Here is a 12,363-nt window from a genome sequence, read left to right as displayed (position 1 = left end):
TCTGGATACGGAAAAATAAAATAATAGCAATTTTTTATTTAAATAATATTAGTGAAGTTTATATGTTTGTGACTGAGGTGAACCTAGAAACGGTGATGGTTTTTATATCCCTGCTGACATCATTAGGCCTTGTTTGCTCTACGCTCCCTCCAGAGTACACAGATTAATAATACTAGGCAAAACTTTGGTAAAAAGTCTGATTTTTTTCTGATTGTTGAGTTTATTTTATTACTTTATCTTATGCTGCATAACGATGGTTAGTAGCTATTTAGAGGGGAGTGGCTAAAATATATAGATCGGAAAAAGGATGATGGTTCTTGAATGAAATGGTTTATTTCAAGGAATCAGGTAATGATAAATTAATGAATATATAACATTAAAATCACAAGTTGATCTCTTGAAATCATTAAACTAAAAGTATAACAAGAGAAAATGTCATTTTTGTCTTGTGTTGTTTAGGATTACATTTGCTTCACTTAAATTTTATTGTTTGGGACAGGAAGTCTTTTATTTTGAATAAAAAAAAGTAATAAAACAGTTTTTTTCTCTGTGAAACAGCTAATTAGAGCCGCGAAATCCCGGGAAAGTAAACTAGAGTAAACGCTCAGATTGTCTGCAAGGCAAAACAAGACTTCACACTAAAGAAGTGGCTGAGGTTTAAATGTTGGATAGTTTGGATGATGATGGAAACCAGCTGTGCAGACAGGATACCGTGGCAGTGGCTGATGGGAGTTGTAGTGAGGAGACAGCAGGGTTAGAACTCTGGCAAGGGCTCCCTCTGGTGGTCGGAGGTAGAAACTGACGGTGGAACCATGACAATTAGACGAAGCAGTTTGGTCCAAGAGAATGACGTTTTTTTTCTTTATTACACTGTATGTCACAGAGAAAAAAATGGTAAAAAAAAGGGCAGCTAAAAGAAAGAAAAGAAAAGGTTGAAAACTTAAAACAATATTTTTTGTTGCAGCAAGCTCCGCCAGGGGAGGGACTCCCGACTAATTTTGGGGCGCAATATTTTTTCTCTGTAGCCAGATTCAAATTTCCCTAAAAGGGTAAAAAAGAAAAAGTTTTGTGACTCGTATTTCTGATCAGTACCAAGCAGGTCCAAATGGCTCTTTTACTGGCAAAGGTTGGAGAGTTGCTCTAGAACAACTTTAATACTTTAATACATCTACTAGTGGAATTGGTAGAATCTATCCTCATTTTTGTAACATTTTTGTGATCTCTATTCTGACCTTCATCTTTGCCACTAATCATTTCACCAAAATCTACAAGTACTGCTGGGATAGGTGGTGGTAAAGAAACAATGCTGCTCCTAAACCTTGTAAGGTTTTCACCAGGAATCTAATTTCACAGTGGAGGCCTAATTCATTGCTCCCAGAAAAACCTCTTTCATCAAACTTTGCATATGAGCAGCCAAGTGATGCACAGGCTCTTAGCGGCATGCTTTGCCTCCTTTGGTGAGTTGGCCAACCAATCCATCTTCGTGACTGTGCTCAGAGCCGGGGAGTGGGCAACCGATGCTCCCGTCATCGGGATCCAGCGGGAGATGGATTGGGGCTCCGTCGCCCCCAGTCCGGTACCAGCCCAGTGGCACAATCTGGACCTCGGCGCTGAGAGACACGTGGTGGGCCTTGTGGGGCTCTACGAGGGGGCTGTGAGAGGCAGGATGGAGGACGCTGTGTCTCAGTCATTCATGTAGAATCCAGATCCTCCTCTCCCCGGGAAACAAAGCTGGACCTCCTGTTTGTGTTCCGCAGAACAGAGTGAGGGTGTCCAAGTCATTGCCTGCCTGCGCAGTCGCTAATGCGGGCATTACATCTATGACAAAAATGTCACACAGTAATGTGATCATCAGCAAAACAAAAGAAAACTTACTGACTCGTTTATTTATAATTGGAAACTTTTGAACAAATGTGTGACCTCCGACTTAACTTGTGTCCTTCGTTGACTGACGGAACAACAAATACAACAAATGATCATTCCTCTTAGTCTTTTAAACGTACATCCTCAGCTTGTCCTTCAGCCAGAGGAGGAGTTCTGTTTCAAGCCGTCGTATCGTTCATCATGACTGCTTTTAAAACTGAAGTGAAAGCGTCTTTTATTAATCACAAAGAGCTCCAGTCAAGGCTTTGCACTCCGTCGCTTGCATCTAATTTGCAGCAGTGATAATTCATGCTATGCTAAACATTTCTTGCAAAATGTCACTTTGTGTTTGTAATTAATTTTGAAATTAATAAGCAACATTTCTGGGTTATCGCATCAAGTCCCCTAAAATTGTGGTCACTAAATAATGCATCAAGGTGCCGCCCATGTGACAGAGATGATAATAGGAAAGTGACTTTAGTGATTTTGGAGCTAAATTATCCACAAAAAAAGTTGACTTACTACCGAAGTTAATCTCACCTCTGTCCAGGGTGGCCCCTCCACATGGCCGTGCTTCCAAGTTGGGAGCTCTGTGTTAGGTTACCAGCTATATGGAGTATCATGTGTCCTTCATCTAATGGGAGCTATGGACCTCTGATCAAAAGGAGACTAAGAAGTGGAGAGCTGGACAAAGTGTTTCTGTGCCCTCGGAGCTCAGAAATGAGGGCAAATACACCTGTTCCACGCCAACCAGGTGCACAGATCTCTGTCATTAAATTAGTTTTATAAATTTGAAACTTGTAGATGTGATCTTCATAAAGAGAAGCATCAGTGAGTGAGACGTTGATCAAAGAAGCTGTAATAATGTCATTTCATTATGGAGTTTTCCCTCCGCTACTAAGTTGCTCATCTCTGCTCCTTCAGTCCCACTGATGGCAACATCTATAACCTGTCCTCTGATATTTCATTCCCATACGGGTGCTGTGAACCTAAGATGTAATCGATACACAGACACACAGGCCTCCTGTGTTATTACAAGAGGGACAATGTCTGCTCAGCTTCCCGTGCCGTTACACAGTTCAGGCTTCCAATTAACCTGAGCGGATCCCCATGCCAATCACAGAGGGCTTCTATCGACAAGCAGCATGAAAAGAATAATGTTGTTAGGATGATGTAGCTCATGGTACGAGGGCTCCCCTCCTCATCCCCCCCAAACCACCAGCACTGACAGAGACGGGAGTTGCAGTCATTTATCACCTCCTCGCTGGTCACTGAGGGGCCAAACGGGGCCGCGCGCCTCTCACACCTTCGCTTCAGTAGACCGCAATCTAAGTCTGAGTCTGATTAGAATAGTAAAGCAGAGAAATGTATCTGAATTTAACCGAGTGAGCCTCACAGGCTTTGCATATTAAGCAACCAGGGAAATGTTTTCAACAATTTTAACCCCGCGGATCGGGAAGTTGTGGCGAAAAAGTTTGCAGACAAGTAAAACAGAGTAATTAGCTTCCGGTTTTTGTGAGTTAGTAAGCTGTAAAATTGCAAGGACATAAACCAGATTAAGTGGCTTTACCCCTCACACCCATAAAAAGGAAAAAAAAAGATAATCTTTGTACTCACTTTATGCTGCAAAACTTTGACTATTTTCCAAACAGCTTCCTTTTCTGTGATGAAAATGTTCTAGAACAGGGGTGTAAAACTCAATCACACATGGGGCCAAAATCCAAAACACACCTTAGGTCACGGGCCGAACAGGAGAAACATTTATTGAACACTAAAACTAAATGTTTTAAACATGTTACAGCATTCACATTAGCATTGTCGCAGATAATGCTAATGTGAATGCTGTAAGCTGAATTTAGCTGCTAAAGATACTAGTGCTGATAGCTAAAAATGGTGAAGCTGATTGTTGAAATTACTGAAGCTGATAGCGTAAAAACGCTGTAGCTGATAGCTAATATTTTAGCAAACTAGCATGAAAAATTAAAACAAAAAAGAGCCTAGGTTAGCCAAAACAGCTAGCATGTAGCAGCTAAAAATAGCCCAAAAAATTTGTAAAGCCTATATTAGCCAAAACAGCTAGCATGTAGCTGAAATATTAGCTAAACTTCAAAACAGCCTAAAAAACTGAAAAAGACTAAATTAGCCAAAACAGCTAGCATGAAGCTGAAATATAGCTAAACTTCAAAACAGCCTAAAAAAACTGAAAAAGACTAAATTAGCCAAAACAGCTAGCATGAAGCTGAAATATAGCTAAACTTCAAAATAGCCACAAAAAAACTGATGAAAGCCTATATTAGCCAAAACAGCTAGCAGCTAAAAATATTAGCTAAACTCCAAAATAGTGTAAAAAAAATCTTAGTAAATGGCAAAAAAGTCCAAAAATGCCAATTTGTGAAATTTAAAAACCTATAATTATAAACTACATATACAGCGTTACGTGCAAATAATCCTAGTGTGAGTGTGGTAAGCTGAATTTGGCTGCTTAAGATGCTAGTGCTGATAGCTGAAGATGCTGAAATTGATAGCTAAAAGTGCTGAAGCGGATAGCTGAAATAATTTAAGTTAATAGCCAGCTAAAATATTAGCTAAATGCCAAGTTAGCCTAAAAAACTAAGATAAAACAACCTAGGTTAAACAAAAAAGCTAGTTTGTAGCTGACAAACTTCAAAATAGCCCAAAACTAAATTAGCCAAAACAGCTAGCATGTAGCTGAAATATTAGCTAAAGTCCAAAATAGCCTAAAAAATCTTAGCAAATGCAAAAATAGTTCAAAATGCTAGCAGAATACTAATTTTTAAAACTTTAAAACCATAACTTTTTAAAAATAATTATGAATAAAAAAAAAGGCAGGAATATTATTCCAGGATTAATCAACTTAAACCTGAAATAACTTTCAATATTTTATTCTCCATAAAAATAGATTTTGTCAAAATTATACAAGCGTAAGTTAACATCGGGCCATTAATAACAATAAAATAAAATGATCTGGAGGGCCGGATAGAATTACCCAGAGGGCCGGATCCGGCCCCCGCTTCTTGACTTTGACATGTGTTTTAGAACATGTTAAATTTTGTCACAAAACATGGTTGAAAAGAAAAAAAAACAGACTATTTAGTAAAGGTAAAAAATACATACAGATTACTGTTTATTTGTTACTTTATCAAAACAGATGCTCCAAATGTTGAAGTTCCACGAGTGCCCAGTCCATCTATTTTGCCTCCATGTCTGCTGAGACAACATACAAATTGAGACTGTATCTAAGTTACAATAGCAGCCAAGTGTGGCCTACTAGGATTTCAGGAGTGATTGAGAGTGTGTTTAGATGCTCAGGGCCAAACTCTAAAAGCATTGTTACACTGACAAGGCCAGCGCAAAGAAAAAATGTCTTTCTACATTTACTCCCCCTTTTCCCGGGCATTGCTGCCACTGGCGACTTCGATATTGATTATTGTGAAACAAAAATCAGCTCAAGGAGCACGATCATTAAGACAAATGTAGTTCCACTCAATGCCAAATGCACAAAGACCTGAAAGTCTCTCAGACACACCTCTTAGTGTCACACTTTAGAAGATGAAGAGTGCGAGACTTCTCTGTGCACTTTTGATGCTTTTAAGTTGCATTCAGGTATGTAGCGGCTTTTAGACGACTTTTTCTTTGTTCTCTCTTTGTGCACGGACATAAAATGACTGAAATCAGAATGAAATAAAAGTTTACAGGCTTAAATTGTAGTAAAAAACATCTGAACCCATAGACTTGAACTCTGTTTTTATGGCACCTGCATTACAAATTATTAATTTTCTTTGCAAAATATAATTAAAAAAAATGCGGGTATAAAAATGAGAAAGTATGACAGAATTAAAATGTTTGTTAAGATTCTTTAACTTGCTGAAGCCTTGTAGCAAATATGTTTTTGAACATGTAGATTCCTTGTGCTTGAACACTTTAAAATATACTTTTTAAATAAAATAATAAATCTCCAGCTTCCTGTTTTCCTGTTTAGCATGCATTATTTTATCAGAACAATTTTTTTACAATAGAGAATTTCAAAAATACATCAGACTAATAAAGAATTTCATCACGACTTTTAGATTATCTAAATATATTTATGTAATTTAACTATTTGTTATAAATAAAGTTGTTGTGCTGACAGTCTTTAGGTTAGGTCAGAGGTCTGCAACCTGAGGCTGGCTTTGAAAAAAATGCTAAAAATTTGAATAAATATTAAACTAAACAGTACATTTAAGCACATATTCTAATCTTTGCTGCACAATAACATCTAGTTGTTGTCTTAAAGATTAATGTTTGACTTGAATTGTTAATTAAAGTGAACCTGCAGCAGCAAAGGGATCATTTGACCACTTTATTTTGAAAAGAACTTTAATAAAAGTATAGAAGTTAGAGTTTTTATTTATGGAAAAACATAACCCTTTATAGATTAATTATTGTAAATATTTAGAAGTTACATGTTATAAGTGAATGGCTTAATTGCCATATAAAGTGTATTTTTCTAAAAGGAACTGAGAAACTGGACCAAATGACTTAGGTTGCAATTCTTCAGTTTTTTATTATTTTAAATTGTAAAAATGTATGTTATGTGAAACAAAAACAAACAATTAAGTGTTAGTAAAACTTTAGGAGGGTCAAATTAAAAAAAAAGGCAGAAATTGATAAAAAAAAAAAAACTTTTAAATTACAAAATTCAACTTAATCTTGATTAAAAATGCTTCAGTTTTAATTATTTTAAATAAAAAATATATATGTTTTGCCAAACAAAGACACAAAATTAAGTGTTGGAATGGAAAAATAGGAAAAAGTGCAAATTTTAAAGTTTGAAAACTTTGAACATTTCTTGCTTACGGGGCGTTTTCTGCATCAGCTTTCTGTCCCTGTTCTGCCCCTTATGAGTGATAAGCACCACGGCGCTCGGCTAACAGGACAGGTGTGTTGGTGATTCACTTTGTATTAGTCTGAATGAGATTAATGGTTTCCTTAATGTATTCATGGGATCTATAGAAACCCCTCACGGTTAACGTTGCATAAAAATGCAAATGACTTGAGACAAACTGCCCAAAAAATGCAAAATGGAGGGCAAAACTTGGAAGCCTTGGCAAGTGGGTGTGCATAATTCTTATTTCATGGAAAGCCAAGTTAAATTTGTAGATTAGCCTTGTTGTGCTGGGATAATTAAAGATCAGCAGGTTTAAGAAGAATAACTTTAGATTTAAAGGCCATTGTGAATCTCTTTTTTCTAACTCTTATCTAAGTTGAAGCAGTAAAATGTATAATCTGAAAATGCAATTATAACAATTAAAAATGAATATCAAAAAACTAATTTGGCTGATTTGCAAATGGATAAGTCTATAATCGGCTTATTCACTTTTTAATCCTTAATGTAAATATTGATGTAGTCTTCCAACCCCCCATGACAAATAAGCTACAATTAAGGCTAAAATGTGTTTGAAAGCTCTCCAAGAAATCCAGAAAACACAAGAAATCTTTTCTTTTAAACCTCTAATTCATTATTTCCACATGCTCCAGTGCCTCGGCATTCAGTTCAGCATTTAGACGGGATCAAGTGGAACTGTTCTCCTAATGAAATGGGTCAGAAGATTTAAAGAAGTTCACTAAATTATTACAAACACAAGCTCTAAGTTTCTCCGCATACATGAACATAATACTCAATAGCAAAAACTGCATTTTTATCATCTTTTTTAAATTTGAAAAAAAGTAAAACATTAAAAACATTCTATTGTTCTCTAACCAATATTTATTCTATATCTAAATAAGTATATTTATAAAATGGCCATTAATGTGATTAATTCAAAATCACAAAGGGCAAAAAATGTAAACTACATCTAAACCTTTTTCAGTAACAACAAAACTGTTCAATTAGAAAAATACTGGCAGCATCTTTTGTTACTTTGAATAATGTTTGGTCCCTAGTGCATTAATGGTCTGAATATGTGCATGAAATTATACATAAACTTGAAATGCATACAAATGTTTTGAGTTATTGTTAGGAACATCTGCAGGATACCAGACATTTAACAAATAAACTCAAACATGACAAAAACCAAGGAAGAAACAAAAAGATTAAAAAACAGACGACATAACAATGAAGAACTGAAAACTGTCCACAACAATTCCAAACATATATTTTTTAATCTGTTTTCAATTGTGTTTCCTTGCTGAATCGTTGGAAAAAAACCCAAAAAATCACAAAATTAAAGAAAAAATGACAAGAACTAAGGAAAAGTCACAAAAAATACTAAACGAAAGTGCAAAACCTCCACAGTGAGCCCTAGAATGAACAAGTGAACCATAGGGGGTTCGGCTGGGATAGGCTCCAGCATCCCTGTGACCCCAAAGGCAATAAGCAATTTTGGAAAATGAATGAAAGGATGTTTCCAGAGACATGTACTGTTTCTGAGCTTCTGAACTGCACAAGAATAGACCCGGATCTTGGCTTTCATTAAGATGCACCAGCTTTGGCAAAGAAAATAAATAAATAAATGGCAGCATTGGAGGTTCGTGACCCAGTTAGATATCAATAAATTTAGGGAAATTGAATAGAGATAAGTAAGAAAAAAAGAAAAAAAATAATAAGTCATGTCTTTCTTTTTATGCTCTTTCTTATAAGTCTAACCTGATCTGAATTTCTGTGCTTTCTAAGACTTTTAGTTAGTAATTGGGTAAATAAGGGTTTACAAATGGAAACTACTGGGACCAGGAAATTAAAAACAATATTTTAAGCTTGTTATTCACCTTTCTGCATATCCCGTCACAGCGAATTATTCACACATTGGGTTTGGCAGTCTTACGCCAATTGCCTTTCTTGACGTAACCCTCAATTGTATTCATGCTGGAGACTGTAAGACTGAAAGTTTGTTTTTAAAGCCACCAGTTTAAAATAAAACACCAATAAGTGACGGACGTACCAAAAACAGTGGCAGTTTTCCCATGTTGACGTCTTCCAGTAGGTTTGAGGTAAAGAAATGTTTTTTTTTAATCACAAAATTAAGATTGATGACCTGCATTGTTAATATTAATATATTGATGATCCTGTCACAACATTACAAATCTGTTGTTGTCCTTCACACTGATACACTCTTGGGTAATTGATTAAAATTCTGTAAAGCCCTTACATTGTTCTCTTACATGCTATTTGTCTACCATCTGCTGTAGTTTAGGAGCTCCCAGGGGATGGCCATAATAGACTGAAATCAAGCACTGTATACTCGTTCAAGTTTGATTAATTTGATTTTCATTAGATTATAAACACACAACTGAACAGAGTGGAATACACCTTTTTTTTCTTAATATTTGTCTGACATGTTCTTTTAAGAATTTGTATTTTTACCTTTGAAATTTTAGCACCTACAGTCTGTATCTCTAAGGCCAAATCTGAATTTCTTTTTCCCTCTCCAATTGTAGGGGCGCTTGAAGCAGTACTAATGTACTAACTTGCTTTTTTGCGCTATGGAGAATTTCTTCACATGGCACAGATATTTAAATGTTAGTAAGGTCTTGTTGTTTTAGCACAATTCTTAAAAGTCATAAAACTGATATTTTTATGTTTAGTCTGAGATCTGGCAGCTACACGCTAACGTAGATGGGTTAGTAAAGCCGTAGGGTTAGGGGAGGAATTTGGATTTGACCTAAGACTTCATTCAGATTTCCCAAAATGCAAATTCTAGGCGACCTAAATGTAAGTTTTTCAGCGAATTTGACAGGTGGTCGCATTGTGGCATTTGCAATCAGGAAGCAGCAGTCGTATTTTTTCACGCTATGCGGCGGCCGCGGAGGTTTCTAGAAAAGTACAAATTTAACATTACGTTGACATTGGCTCCCTTGGCACATTTCCAGACCCTGCTGTGGCAGTCCAATGACAGGTGAGGGTGACGCCATTGCAAAAACGGGCAACAATTGGGCGGCCACATGTTGGGGGCAGCTAGAATCGCCGGCCGGCAGCAGCTCTTACTGGACGATGTGTAAATATTCCTGGACGGCAGTCGTCCATATCAAGTTCCACCTGCTTCCAGCTGCCCGGTAGGCCAGTGGTTTATAAAAGGCACGCCATTCTGCACGGATGACGGCCGCCGTCTACATTCATGACCATGCCAACGATTTTCCTAAAAAAAAAAATGGGTGGCGAAATAGCAAAAATGGGTGGCGAAATGAGATTCCACCTATGCCTCTCCGTCACACAGTGGTAGTTGTATTTGTGACTGTAGCTTAAGTGATAAATCCAGGTAGATCCCTTTTCATTTTTACCTTTTTTTGTTGATAACAGAATATTCCACCAAGACAATGGAAGAGTGCAGTCTTAAATGATAAGAAGAAACACAAATATTCTTGGAAAGCCATAATTGTAGAATTTTTCTACACTATTAAGGAAAAATTATTTGGAAATTAACTAGATATGCAGAGTAAGGCAGAAAAATATATTTTTTTCTTATAGTATTAAAGGTGAAATGTTTTTTCTTTTTAAAGCTGCTGCAGTAAGCTACGTTGCATACAATATATTTTCTGAACTGATTAACCTGGTTTTGAAGCAAATAATGATGAATGCACTTTTAAAACCCACATTCAATGTTACCTGTGACGGTGAAACTTCTGTATTGCATTAGAGTTCCATATGGCTCCTGTCAGTGTGACACACTACCTTTTTGTGGAAAAAAGAAAATGTTTTTTAAGAAACTCGTGTACTTTTAGACTTGTCTGCCTACAGAGACAGGGTAGCAAACCTCATGTTGACAGTTTGTTCTTTGCCATCTGTGTGTCTTCTTTTCATCTTAGAGGAAGGAATTAAAGTCCAACAACAAATTTAAAATGTGGAAATTTGCATAGAATCCCAAAGACTAAAAAGATATAACCTTGTAAAAACTTGTCAGATTGTTGAACAAAAAACGTTTAAGATTATATTGAGGTTTCATCTACAATTATTTTATATTTTTTGTAATTTGAATTAAATAAATATAAGATCTCATATAAATAATATTCCCATGAAGCAAAAGTATAGAATATGATTTAGAGGAGTAAATCTGTCAAGTGGATGTTGCTAAAATGATGTCTAAATTTAAATGTAAATTTCCGCAAATGCCCACATTCTCCCAACCACTTTCATGAACGCATGTGGATTTTTCTGACTTCCACATTAAAAACTCTCATGTCTACACATCACTGCTAAAACTTCTACATCCGTTCAGGATCTACATACAAAACTCATTGTAAAAATTAAACTAGGTTGGACTTTGACCAATCATGGACTCAAATTTGTTAGTGAGGTATGAATGGCGTCCCTTTTAATTCACGGAAAAGCCAACTGTGGGGGTGTTACAGTTTGGCCACTAGGTGGCGATTGCCCTATAGCACTACACCTTATTCCAGAAAAAGAAGAAAGTATGAGCAAAAAACTATGTTTTAGGTCATAAATGATTACTTTCAAAATGTCTCCTTAAAAGAGTTTGGAAAATTCGTGCCTGTGAGTTTATAAAGATGTTCATTTATGTCAAATGAACGTTAGCATTAGCCATCCTATTATGGAAGCCCAAACTGTTCTTAATTAAATAAATAAATACATCATTATTTAATCAAGCAACACTCCAATAAAAGTCTTTTCAATAAATAATTGACCATTTTATTATGAAATACATTTCATTAAAATTTAAACAGACTATTTTATTATGAAATACGTGTCATTTTTACTTTAAAACATAATTTTTATGTTAAAAACATTTCAGAATAAAAAATATATATCATAATAATTTTTTTTTCATGTTGGATATTATTATAATCATGTGGGGGTTATTTTGTAGAAGCTTTTATTTTAAAATTACTGTTTTCCAAAGTGTCCTTTTTATTTCACAATGCTGTTTTTCAGAACGACGTATTTATTTCATGATGAGCTTTTTCCGAATAATAACTCTGTCTGTCAATCACTGAAAGTGGGTGGGATCTAGACGTTCATTGGCTGATCCTCTGAAATCGACTTGTATGCCTAGACTCCTGCTCTACTGTGTGAGGCACCGTACCCAGACAGTAACGCAGACAATTTTGGTGACATCCGTGTGGCTTTGCTGAGCTTAGGGGATCAAATAGAAACAGGTGATCTGTCAGCAGACGCTATTCTGAGATGTTTGGCCGACATTTTTGAAATGATCGGTTTGGTACACGCGGCAGAAGAGCACGCTAACATCCACGACTCTATTTACGACGCTGAAGTTGGCTTCCGATTCACAGCTTCCGATTCGCGAGAGCGTTCCACTGTATTTTTCGAACTCAGACCACCTAAAAACAGGTCCTGTTCGAAAACTACTGTACCTAGATAGTTCAAACCAGGATTAAAGAACGCTCTCGCGAATCAGAAGCTGTAATTCGGAAGCCAACTTCAGCGTCGTCTCTCAGTCTTTCTCTCATCCTCTGTCCGCTCCGAACCGCAGCGCATTTAGGGCATACCCGGCCGCGTGCTCGCTTATGTCCAGACCCCCCCCCACACAC

The sequence above is a fragment of the Oryzias melastigma genome, linkage group LG15, assembly GCF_002922805.2.
Source record: "Oryzias melastigma strain HK-1 linkage group LG15, ASM292280v2, whole genome shotgun sequence".
Taxonomy (NCBI): Eukaryota; Metazoa; Chordata; class Actinopteri; order Beloniformes; family Adrianichthyidae; genus Oryzias; species Oryzias melastigma.
This window is presented reverse-complemented; position numbering follows the sequence as displayed.